This window comes from Rutidosis leptorrhynchoides, chromosome 8, assembly GCF_046630445.1.
Source record: "Rutidosis leptorrhynchoides isolate AG116_Rl617_1_P2 chromosome 8, CSIRO_AGI_Rlap_v1, whole genome shotgun sequence".
NCBI classification, from domain to species: Eukaryota; Viridiplantae; Streptophyta; class Magnoliopsida; order Asterales; family Asteraceae; genus Rutidosis; species Rutidosis leptorrhynchoides.
In genome coordinates, this window is record NC_092340.1 from 268,636,613 (window position 1) to 268,650,351 (window position 13,739).

The following is a 13,739-nucleotide window of genomic DNA, read 5'->3' on the forward strand; positions in this document are numbered from 1 at the left end:
TAAATTTAATTGCCACTTGTGTCTAAATGTAAAACAAAATGCATGTAATCACATCCTAAAATACTTTAAAATAGTATGAAAACGGGACTATAACTCACCTTAAAGCAAATGAAGTAACCACACAAAAAGCGAACATCAAATGAAGTAAAGTGATCAAGAATGATCACAACGCCGACCTATAAATAAAGCAGGTCGATATAAATAACTAACTTAGGTCAAGTCTTAGTATGATAGATATAGTACTTATTGCAAGTAAACATAGAACAACACACAACATGCTTTGGTTTGATCAGAACAGCGTAAGGACACGTACTTTCTATTTTTATAAAGTTTCTATTTTTAGCAGGTTTCCATTTTTGGAAAGTTTCTATTTTAAGAAAATTTCTATTTTTGGAAAGTTTCTATTTTTGAAAAGTTTCCATATTTAAAAAGTTGCTATTTTTGGAAAGTTTATAACTTAGGAAAGTTTCCTTAATTAGAAAGTCAACAAAGTCAGCTAAAAGTCAAAGTCAACCGAAAGTCAACTCAAAAGTCAACCTTGGTCAAACATAGTCAACATTAATTTTTAAAGTATAAATTATAATAATAATATAAGTTATAATGTTATTTAAAGTCATATATGTATAACATAAGTTTAATTAAATTAAATTGAATTATTAAAGTTAACATAAGTTTAAATGATATAATTAATATAGCATAAGTATTTAATTAATTAATTAAATATTAGTCATAACATAAGTATTATTAATTAATAATAAATTTTTAATCATATCATAAGTATTATTAATTAATAATGAATTATTAATTATATCATAAGTACTTAATTATAATTATTAAACCATAAGTATTTAATAATTAAATTATAATTAAATAATGACTAAGCCTAATAATAATTAAATAATTAATTAATCCTTATTATAAGCCTTATTATAATAATCTCAAAACATAAGTTTAATACTTATCATAAGTATTTTTCATTAATAATAAAAGTATTATTAATCATAAGTTTAATTAAATGTTTAATTAAATCATAATGTAATTAATAAATGATATAATAAATATATATATCATAAGTCTTAAATTAAATTAATTACTTTTTATATCATAAGTAATTTATTAATAATGAAAATCATTATTTATATCACAAGTTCCATTTTATAACCATAAGTTTTAATTAAAAGTTCATCGGGTCATAACTTGAGTCCCGGGTATCGGTTTTCGGCGAGTCTTATATATATCTTCGCCTAACCAAAGCACCCGACACATTAGTACACTCAAGAACACCCCAAGAACAGCCACCAAATCGTGACTAACAGCCACCATTCAACTTGGAGCTTTAATCCGTTTAAAAACATGTTCTAGTCATAACGGGTGATCCGTGGCTCGGATTTCGATGACCCGAACATGAAAGTTCATCTTAAGCTCCGGGAATCGAAATAACATAAATCCGGAGTCTTAAATCAATGTCTTGATGAGAGGAACACATCTAAACACTTTAATTTTACAAAAACATCAGTTAAGTTTACAGAAATGATCAAATACTCCGCTGTCCAAAATCAATCAAACCGAAATCATGAATTAACGAGTGATTCTACGCATACAATCAACAATCCATCAACATATAATTACTATACAATCATAATAACATATAAAAACAGAAAAATTAAAGAAAAATTAAAAAGTTAGGGTTAGAGTTTATACCTTAATCAAGAATCAAAGAGTATGAACGCGTAGAGATCGTTGTGTAGAATTCGAATATGTGAAAAGCCCTTTGATCCAAGCTATAATTGATTGAAGATGATGATGATGGTGTGAGGTTGGGCGACAGCTAAGAAGGGAGGGAGGAAGAGGAGAGAGCAAAATAAAATGCCAGGTTTAGTAGTGAAGTGGTAAAATGAAACATAAAATGCAAAATGGAAAAATGAGAAGGGGTATACCCCTCCCCATTTGGTTCGACCAAATGGGTGGGTATGGGGAACCAATTTTGTTGTTTGATAATTTACTTGTGGCCCGAACGCTCGATTGAAACCCGAAACGCGAAAACAACGCTACGCGATTAATTCTTCGGAGAGATAATAAATACGCGAAGAATAAAATATATAAACACTCTATATAATCATATGACATTAAAATATCATATTTAAAATAATTTGGATTTAAAAAAACCCAAAAAATTGACCGTTGATTTGAAAACAGAAAATGTTCGCCGGATAGAAATCCACGATTCGTATAAACGTACATTTTAAAATATGAATACCAATATTCACATAACACATAATAATTAATATATTATTACTAAAATAATAATATAGGTCATAGAAATGATGTGGCATGAATAACAATTAACGGACGTTAAATAATAAACGGTAAAAGGTAACGGAAAAAGTAGGGTCGTGACAGTTGAAATGTCCCGTTCATATTGATTATAAACGTTCCATATTAATTGATTTCATTGCTAGGTTTTGACCTCTATATGAGACATTTTTCAAAGACTGCATTCCTTTTTAAAACAACCATAACCTTTATTTTATCAATAAAGGTTTTAAAAAAACATTACGTAGATTATCAAATAATGATAATCTAAAATATACTGATTACACACGACCATTACATAATGGTTTACAATAGAAATATATTACATCGACATATGTTTCTTGAATGCAGTTTTTACACAATATCATACAAACATGAACTTCAAATCTTATCCTTATTTTAGTATGCAACACCGGAAGCTCTTAATATTCACCTAAGAATAAACATACTTTAAACGTCAACAAAAATGTTGGTGAGTTATAGGTTTAACCTATATATATCAAATCGTAACAATAGACCACAAGATTTCATATTTCAATACACATCCCATACATAGAGATAAAAATCATTCATATGGTGAACACCTTGTAACCGACATTAACAAGATGCATATATAAGAATATCCCCATCATTCCGGGACACCCTTCGGATATGATATAAATTTCGAAGTACTAAAGCATCCGGTACTTTGAATGGGGTTTGTTAGGCCCAATAGATCTATCTTTAGGATTCGCGTCAATTAGGGTGTCTGTTTCCTAATTCTTAGATTACCAGACTTAATAAAAAGGGGCATATTCGATTTTGATAATTCAACCATAGAATGTAGTTTCACGTACTTGTGTCTATTTTGTAAATCATTTATAAAACCTGCATGTATTCTCATCCCAAAAATATTAGATTTTAAAAGTGGGACTATAACTCACTTTCACAGATTTTTACTTCGTCGGGAAGTAAGACTTGGCCACTGGTCGATTCACGAACCTATAACAAATATGTACATATATATCAAAGTATGTTCAAAATATATTTACAACACTTTTAATACATTATGATGTTTTAAGTTTATTAAGTCAGCTGTCCTCGTTAGTAACCTATAACTAGTTGTCCACAGTTAGATGTACAGAAATAAATCGATATATATTATCTTGAATCAATCCACGACCCAGTGTATACACGTCTCAGGCTAGATCACAACTCAAAGTATATATATTTTTGGAATCAACCTCAACCCTGTATAGCTAACTCCAACATTACTGCATATAGAGTGTCTATGGTTGTTCCAAATAATATATATACATGGGTCGATATGATATGTCAAAACATTTGCATACGTGTCTATGGTATCCCAAGATTACATAATATATTAGAATACATGTATAATACAATATAAGTTAGCTAGGATATGATTTGTATACAATTGTTAATATTTCCCGTAGCTACAAAAATAAAAAAATATCCAATCTTGTTTTACCCATAACTTCTTCATTTTAAATCCGTTTTGAGTGAATAAAATTGCTATGGTTTCATATTGAACTCTATTTTATGAATCTAAACAGAAAAATTATAGGTTTATAGTCAGAAATATAAGTTACAAGTCATTTTTGTAAGAGGTAGTCATTTCAGTCGAAAGAACGACGTCTTGATGACCATTTTGAAAAACATACTTCCACTTTGAGTTTAACCATGATTTTTGGATATAGTTTCATGTTCATAAGAAAAATCATTTTCCTAGAAGAACAACTTTTAAATCAAAGTTTATCATAGTTTTTAATTATCAAACCCAAAACAGCCCGCGGTGTTACTACGACGGCGTATGTCCAGTTTTATGGTGTTTTTCGTGTTTCCAGGTTTTAAATCATTAAGTTAGCATATCATATAGATATAGAACATGTGTTTAGTTGATTTTAAAAGTCAAGTTAGAAGGATTAACTTTTGTTTGCGAACAAGTTTAGAATTAACTAAACTATGTTCTAGTGATTTCAAGTTTAAACCTTCGAATAAGATAGCTTTATATGTATGAATCGAATGATGTTATGAACATCATTACTACCTAAAATTTTGTGAATAAACCTACTGGAAAAGAGACAAATGGATCTAGCTTAAAAGGATCTTGGATGGCTTGAAAGTTCTTGAAGTAGAATCATGACACGAAAACAAGTTCAAGTAAGATTTCCACTCGAAATAAGATTGTTATAGTTATAGAAATTGAATCAAAGTTTGAATATGAGTATTACCTTATATTAGAAAGATATCTTACTGTAAATAAGAAAGATTTCTTGAGGTTGGATGATCACTCTACAAGATTGGAAGTAAGCTAGCAAACTTGGAAGTATTCTTGATTTTATGAAACTAGAACTTGTAGAATATATGAAGAACACTTAGAACTTGAAGATAGAACTCAAGAGAGATCAATTAGATGAAGAAAATTGAAGAATTAAAGTGTTTGTAGGTGTTTTTGGTCGTTGGTGTATGGATTAGATATAAAGGATATGTAATTTTATTTTCATTTAAATAAGTCATGAATGATTACTCATATTTTTATAATTTTATAAGATATTTCATGCTAGTTGCCAAATGATGGTTCCTACATGTGTTAGGTAACTCACATGGGCTGCTAAGAGCTGATCATTGGAGTGTATATATCAATAGTACATACATCTAAAAGCTGTGTATTGTACGAGTACGAATACGGGTGCATACGAGTAGAATTGTTGATGAAACTGAACGAGGATGTAATTGTAAGCATTTTTGTTAAGTAGAAGTATTTTGATAAATGTCTTGAAGTCTTTCAAAAGTGTATGAATACATATTAAAACACTACATGTATATACATTTTAACTGAGTCGTTAAGTCATCGTTAGTCATTACATGTAAGTGTTGTTTTGAAACCTTTAGGTTAACGATCTTGTTAAATGTTGTTAACCCAATGTTTATAATATCAAATGAGATTTTAAATTATTATATTATCATGATATTATGATGTATGAATATCTCTTAATATGATATATATACATTAAATGTCGTTACAACGATAATCGTTACATATATGTCTCGTTTCAAAATCATTAAGTTAGTAGTCTTGCTTTTACATATGTAGTTCATTATTAATATACTTAATGATTTGTTTACTTATCATAATATCATGTTAACTATATATATATATATATATATATATATATATATATATATATATATATATATATATATATATATATATCCATATATATGTCATCATATAGTTTTTACAAGTTTTAACGTTCGTGAATCACCGGTCAACTTGGGTGGCCAATTGTCTATATGAAACCTATTTCAATTAATCAAGTCTTAACAAGTTTGATTACTTAATATGTTGGAAACACTTAATCATGTAAATAAAAATTTCATTTATTATATATATAAACATGGAAAAGTTCGGGTCACTACAACAGTACCTTCCCGTTACGGAAATTTCGTCCCGAAATTTTAAGCAGTTGGAGGTGTTGACGTATCTTCTGGAAATAAATGCGGGTATTTCTTCTTCATCTGATCTTCTCATTCCCAGGTGAACTCGGGTCCTCTACGAGCATTCCATCGAACCTTAACAATTGGTATATTGTTTTGCTTAAGTCTTTTAACCTCACAATCCATTATTTCGATGGGTTCTTCAATGAATTGAAGTTTTTCGTTGATTTGGATTTCATCTAACGGAATAGTGAGATCTTCTTTACCAAAACATATCTTCAAATTCGAGACGTGGAAAGTGTTATGTACAGCCGCGAGTTGTTGAGGTAACTCAAGTCGGTAAGCTACTGGTCCGACACGATCAATAATCTTGAATGGTCCAATATACCTTGGATTTAATTTCCCTCGTTTACCAAATCGAACAACGCCTTTCCAAGGTGCAACTTTAAGCATGACCATCTCTCCAATTTCAAATTCTATATCTTTTCTCTTAATGTCAGCGTAGCTCTTTTGTCGACTTTGGGCGGTTTTCAACCGTTGTTGAATTTGGATGATCTTCTCGGTAGTTTCTTGTATAATCTCCGGACCCGTAATCTGTCTATCCCCCACTTCACTCTAACAAATCGGAGACCTGCACTTTCTACCATAAAGTGCTTCAAACGGCGCCATCTCAATGCTTGAATGGTAGCTGTTGTTGTAGGAAAATTCTGCTAACGGTAGATGTCGATCCCAACTGTTTCCGAAATCAATAACACATGCTCGTAGCATGTCTTCAAGCGTTTGTATCGTCCTTTCACTCTGCCCATCAGTTTGTGGATGATAGGCAGTACTCATGTCTACACGAGTTCCTAATGCTTGCTGTAATGTCTGCCAGAATCTTGAAATAAATCTGCCATCCCTATCAGAGATAATAGAGATTGGCATTCCATGTCTGGAGACGAATTCCTTCAAATACAGTCGTGCTAACTTCTCCATCTTGTCATCTTCTCTTATTGGCAGGAAGTGTGCTGATTTGGTGAGACGATCAACTATTACCCAAATAGTATCAAAACCACTTGCAGTCCTTGGCAATTTAGTGATGAAATCCATGGTAATGTTTTCTCATTTCCATTCCGGGATTTCGGGTTGTTGAAGTAGACCTGAAGGTTTCTGATGCTCAGCTTTGACCTTAGAACACGTCAAACATTCTCCTACGTATTTAGCAACATCGGCTTTCATACCCGGCCACCAAAAATGTTTCTTGAGATCCTTGTACATCTTCCCCGTTCCAGGATGTATTGAGTATCTGGTTTTATGAGCTTCTCTAAGTACCATTTCTCTCATATCTCCAAATTTTGGTACCCAAATCCTTTCAGCCCTATACCGGGTTCCGTCTTCCCGAATATTAAGATGCTTCTCCGATCCTTTGGGTATTTTATCCTTTAAATTTCCCTCTTTTAAAACTCCTTGTTGCGCCTCCTTTATTTGAGTAGTAAGGTTATTATGAATCATTATATTCATAGATTTTACTCGAATGGGTTCTCTGTCCTTCCTGCTCAAGGCATCGACTACCACATTTGCCTTCCCCGGGTGGTAACGAATCTCAAAGTCGTAATCATTCAATAATTCAATCCACCTACGCTGCCTCATATTCAGTTGTTTCTGATTAAATATGTGTTGAAGACTTTTGTGGTCGGTATATATAATACTTTTAATCCCATATAAGTAGTGCCTCCAAGTCTTTAATGCAAAAACAACTGCGCCTAATTCCAAATCATGCGTCGTATAATTTTGTTCGTGAATCTTCAATTATCTAGACGCATAAGCAATCACCTTCGTTCATTGCATTAATACACAACCGAGACCTTGCTTTGATGCGTCACAATAAATCACAAAATCATCATTCCCTTCAGGCAATGACAATATAGGTGCCGTAGTTAGCTTTTTCTTCAATAACTGAAACGCTTTCTCTTGTTCATCATTCCATTCAAATTTCTTCCCTTTATGCGTTAATGCAGTCAAGGGTTTTGCTATTCTGGAAAAGTCTTGGATGAACCTTCTGTAGTAACCAGCTAGTCCTAAAAACTGGCGTATGTGTTTCAGAGTTTTCGGGGTTTCCCACTTTTCAACAGTTTTTATCTTTGCCGGATCCACCTTAATACCTTCTTTGTTCACTATGTGACCGAGGAATTGAACTTCTTCCAACCAAAATGCACACTTTGAAAACTTAGCGTACAATTCTTCCTTCCTCAATACTTCTAACACCTTTCTCAAATGTTCACCGTGTTCTTGGTCATTCTTTGAGTAAATAAGTATGTCATCAATGAAAACAATGACAAACTTGTCAAGGTATGGTCCACACACTCGGTTCTTGAGGTCCATGAACACAGCTGGTGCATTAGTTAAACCAAACGGCATGACCATAAACTCGTAATGACCGTAACGTGTTCTGAAAGCAGTCTTTGGAATATCATCTTCTTTCACCCGCATTTGATGATACCCGGAACGTAAGTCAATCTTTGAATAAACAGACGAGCCTTGTAGTTGATCAAATAAGTCGTCGATTCTCGGTAGTGGGTAGCGGTTCTTGATGGTAAGTTTGTTCAACTCTCGGTAGTCGATACACAACCTGAATGTACCATCTTTCTTCTTGACAAACAAAACAGGAGCTCCCCACGGTGATGTGCTTGGTTGAATGAAACCACACTCTAAAAGTTCTTGTAATTGGCTTTGCAGTTCTTTCATCTCGCTGGGTGCGAGTCTGTAAGGAGCACGAGCTATTGGTGCAGCTCCTGGTATAAGATCTATTTGAAATTCAACGGATCGCTGTGGGGGTAATCCCGGTAATTCTTTCGGAAATACATCGGGAAATTCTTTTGTAATGGGAACATCATTGATGCTCTTTTCTTCAGTTTGTACTTTCTTGACGTGTGCTAGAACAGCATAGCAACCTTTTCTTATTAGTTTTTGTGCCTTCAAATTACTAATAAGATGTAGCTTCGTGTTGCCCTTTTCTCCGTACACCATTAAGGGTTTTCCTTTTTCTCGTATAATGCGAATTGCATTTTTGTAACAAACGATCTCTGCTTTCACTTCTTTCAACCAGTCCATACCGATTATCACATCAAAACTCCCTAACTCTGCTGGTATCAAATCAATCTTAAATGTTTCGCTAACCAGTTTAATTTCTCGATTCCGACATATATTATCTGCTGAAATTAATTTACCATTTGCTAATTCGAGTAAAAATTTACTATCCAAAGGTGTCAATGGACAGCTTAATTTAGCACAAAAATCTCTACTCATATAGCTTCTATCCGCACCCGAATCAAATAAAACATAAGCAGATTTATTGTCAATAAGAAACGTACCCGTAACAAGCTCCGGGTCTTCCTGTGCCTCTGCCGCATTAATATTGAAAACTCTTCCGCTGCCTTGTCCATTCGTGTTCTCCTGGTTCGGGCAATTTCTAATAATGTGGCCCAGTTTTCCACATTTATAACAAACTACATTGGCATTACTTGCTCCGACAATACTTGCTCCGCCATTACTCGTTCCGACACCATTTGTTCCTTTCGTTCTATTAACCCCTGGTCCGTAGACCTCACACTTCGCCGCGCTATGACCATTTCTTTTACACTTGTTGCAAAATTTGGTGCAGAACCCCGAGTGATACTTTTCACACCTTTGGCATAGCTGCTTCTGATTGTTGTTGTTGTTGCGGTTATTATTGTTGTTGGGATGATTGTTGTAGTTGCTGTTGTTGTTGTTGTTATTGTTGTTGTTGTTGGGCCGTTTGTTGTAGTTGCGATTGATGTTGCGATTGTTGGGATAATTGTTGCGATTATTGTTGTAATTGCTGTTGTTGTTGTATTGGTGATTCTTATCACCGTTTTCCTCCCACTTTCTTTTGACTTGCTTCACATTGGCCTCTTCAGCAGTCTGTTCTTTAATTCTTTCTTCAATCTGGTTCACTAGTTTGTGAGCCATTCTACATGCCTGTTGTATGGAGGCGGGCTCGTGTGAACTTATATCTTCTTGGATTCTTTCCGGTAATCCTTTCACAAATGCGTCGATCTTCTCTTCCTCATCTTCGAATGCTCCCGGACACAATAGGCACAATTCTGTGAATCGTCTTTCGTACGTGGTAATATCAAATCCTTGGGTTCGTAACCCTCTAAGTTCTGTCTTGAGCTTATTGACCTCGGTTCTGGGACGGTACTTCTCGTTCATCAAGTGCTTGAATGCTGACCACGGTAGTGCGTACGCATCGTCTTGTCCCACTTGCTCTAGATAGGTATTCCACCATGTTAACGCAGAACCTGTGAAGGTATGCGTAGCGTACTTCACTTTATCCTCTTCAGTACACTTACTTATGGCAAACACCGATTCGACCTTCTCGGTCCACCGTTTCAATCCGATCGGTCCTTCGGTTCCATCAAATTCCAAAGGTTTGCAGGCAGTGAATTCTTTGTAGGTGCATCCTACACGATTTCCTGTACTGCCAGATCCAAGGTTATTGTTGGTATGTAGCGCAGCCTGTACTGCGGCTATGTTTGAAGCTAGAAAAGTACGGAATTCCTCTTCATTCATATTTACGGTGTGTCGAGTAGTCGGTGCCATTTCCTTCAAAATAGTCAAATGGAACAAGTTAATCATACAGAATATTAAGAGTAGTTAATAGTATTTCGTAGCATAATATGAACTCATTTATAAAAGCTTTTTCTTCATATTAGCGTTTTATAAGTTTAAATTCGGGTAGTACCTACCCGTTAAGTTCATACTTAGTAGCTAATATACAATTCAACTACTACAATTCTATATGAAAAACTGATTATAATAATATTTCGCGTTCAAACTTTTACACAATATTTTACAAACTTACAATACCGCTTATTTTACATATAGCAAGAAATATAGCACACAATAAATTTGATACAAGATGGTTGTGAAGATAATTCTAGCTAGTACACAAGTCGTTCAGAAAAGGCAATAAAGACACGTAATTCATACGTCCAGAAACAAGTCATGCATTCTGGTTTTACTAGGATTACTTCCCATCCTTGGTCTTGTGGAACATAACCGTTATGGCCGTTGATAAGATAGCGTGTTGTAACGTCGTCAAAGGGGCGAGGGTTACGTAATGTCCAACCGTCCCGTAACAATCTAAATAACCTCATTTCTTACCCCAATTACCGACTCCGTCACTTGTGGGAACGTTTTGTTTAATAGTTGTAGCCCGATGTTCTTGTTCTCACTTTGGTGAGAAGCGAACATTACTAATCCGTAAGCATAACATGCTTCTTTATGTTGCATGTTAGCCGCTTTTTCTAAATCACGAAGTCCAATATTCAGATATATTGAGTCAAAATAATTTCTTAACCCATTGCGTAAAATAGCATTTGGGTTCCCCGCAATATATGCGTCAAAGTAAACACATCGTGACTTATGGATTTCCCAATGTGATATCCCCCATCTTTCGAACGAAAGCCTTTTATAAACCAAGGCATTCTTGGAACGTTCTTCGAATGTCTTACAAACTGATCTCGCCTTAAATAGTTGTGCCGAAGAATTCTGACCGACTCTAGACAAGATTTCATCAATCATGTCTCTGGGTAGGTCTCTTAAAATATTGGGTTGTCTATCCATTTTGTGTTTTTATACTGTAAAATAGACAAGAGTTAGATTCATAAAAAAAAATACTTATTAATACAAGCAATTTTTACATATATCATAAAGCATAAGCACACTATATTACATATATTACACCACACGAATACAACTATCTTATTCCGACTCGCTTGTTTCTTCTTCTTCGGTTTTGGTTCGTTTTGCCAAGTTTCTAGGGATATATGATGTTCCCCTAATACGAGCCATCGTAATCCACATTGGTTTAGAAAAACCTGGTGGTTTAGAGGTTCCCGGGTCATTGTTACAACTTAAGGACTTCGGGGGTTGACGATACATATAAAGTTCATCGTGGTTGGAATTAGATTTCTCTATTTTTATGCCCTTTCCCTTATTATTTTCTTTTGCCTTTTTAAATTCAGTTGGGGTAATTTCTATAACATCATCGGAATTCTTGTCGGAATCCGATTCATCGGAGAATTGGTAATCCTCCCAATATTTTGCTTCCTTAGCGGAAACACCATTGACCATAATTAACCTTGGTCGGTTGGTTGAGGATTTTCTTTTACTTAACTGTTTTATTATTTCCCCCACCGGTTCTACTTCTTCATCCGGTTCCGATTCTTCTTCCGGTTCCGATTCTTCTTCCGGTTCCGACTCTTCTTCCGGTTCCTCTTCGGGAACTTGTGAATCAGTCCACGAATCATTCCAATTTACATTTGACTCTTCATTATTATTAGGTGAGTCAATGGGACTTGTTCTAGAGGTAGACATCTATCACATAATATCAAACGCGTTAAGAGATTAATATATCACATAATATTCACATGTTAAAAATATATAGTTTCCAACAAAATTTGTTAAGCAATCATTTTTCAAGTAAACACGATCGAAGTCCAGACTCACTAATGCATCCTAACAAACTCGATAAGACACACTAATGCAAAATTCTGGTTCTCTAAGACCAACGCTCGGATACCAACTGAAATGTCCCGTTCTTATTGATTAAAAACGTTCCATATTAATTGATTTCGTTGCGAGGTTTTGACCTCTATATGAGACGTTTTTCAAAGACTGCATTCATTTTTAAAACAAACCATAAACTTTATTTCATAGATAAAGGTTTTAAAAAGCTTTACGTAGATTATCAAATAATGATAATCTAAAATATCCTGTTTACACACGACCATTACATAATGGTTTACAATACAAATATGTTACAACAAAATAAGTTTCTTGAATGCAGTTTTTACACAATATCATACAAGCATGGACTCCAAATCTCGTCCTTATTTAAGTATGCTACAGCGGAAGCTCTTAATAATCACCTGAGAATAAACATGCTTAAAACGTCAACAAAAATGTTGGTGAGTTATAGGTTTAACCTATATATATCAAATCATAATAATAGACCACAAGATTTCATATTTCAATACACATCCCATACATAGAGATAAAAATCATTCATATGGTGAACACCTGGTAACCGACATTAACAAGATGCATATATAAGAATATCCCCATCATTCCGGGACACCCTTCGGATATGATATAAATTTCGAAGTACTAAAGCATCCGGTACTTTGGATGGGGTTTGTTAAGCCCAATAGATCTATCTTTAGGATTCGCGTCAATTAGGGTGTCTGTTCCCTAATTCTTAGATTACCAGACTTAATAAAAAGGGGCATATTCGATTTCGATAATTCAACCATAGAATGTAGTTTCACGTACTTGTGTCTATTTTGTAAATCATTTATAAAACCTGCATGTATTCTCATCCCAAAAATATTAGATTTTAAAAGTGGGACTATAACTCACTTTTACAGATTTTTACTTCGTCGGGAAGTAAGACTTGGCCACTGGTTGATTCACGAACCTATAACAATATATACATATATATCAAAGTATGTTCAAGATATATTTAAATATATTTACAACACTTTTAATATATTTTGATGTTTTAAGTTTATTAAGTCAGCTGTCCTCGTTAGTAACCTACAACTAGTTGTCCACAGTTAGATGTACAGAAATAAATCGATAAATATTATCTTGAATCAATCCACGACCCAGTGTATACGTATCTCAGTATTGATCACAACTCAAACTATATATATTTTGGAATCAACCTCAACCCTGTATAGCTAACTCCAACATTCACATATATAGTGTCTATGGTTGTTCCGAAATATATATAGATGTGTCGACATGATAGGTCGAAACATTGTATACGTGTCTATGGTATCTCAAGATTACATAATATACAATACAAGTTGATTAAGTTATGGTTGGAATAGATTTGTTACCAATTTTCACGTAGCTAAAATGAGAAAAATTATCCAATCTTGTTTTACCCATAACTTCTTCATTTTAAATCCGTT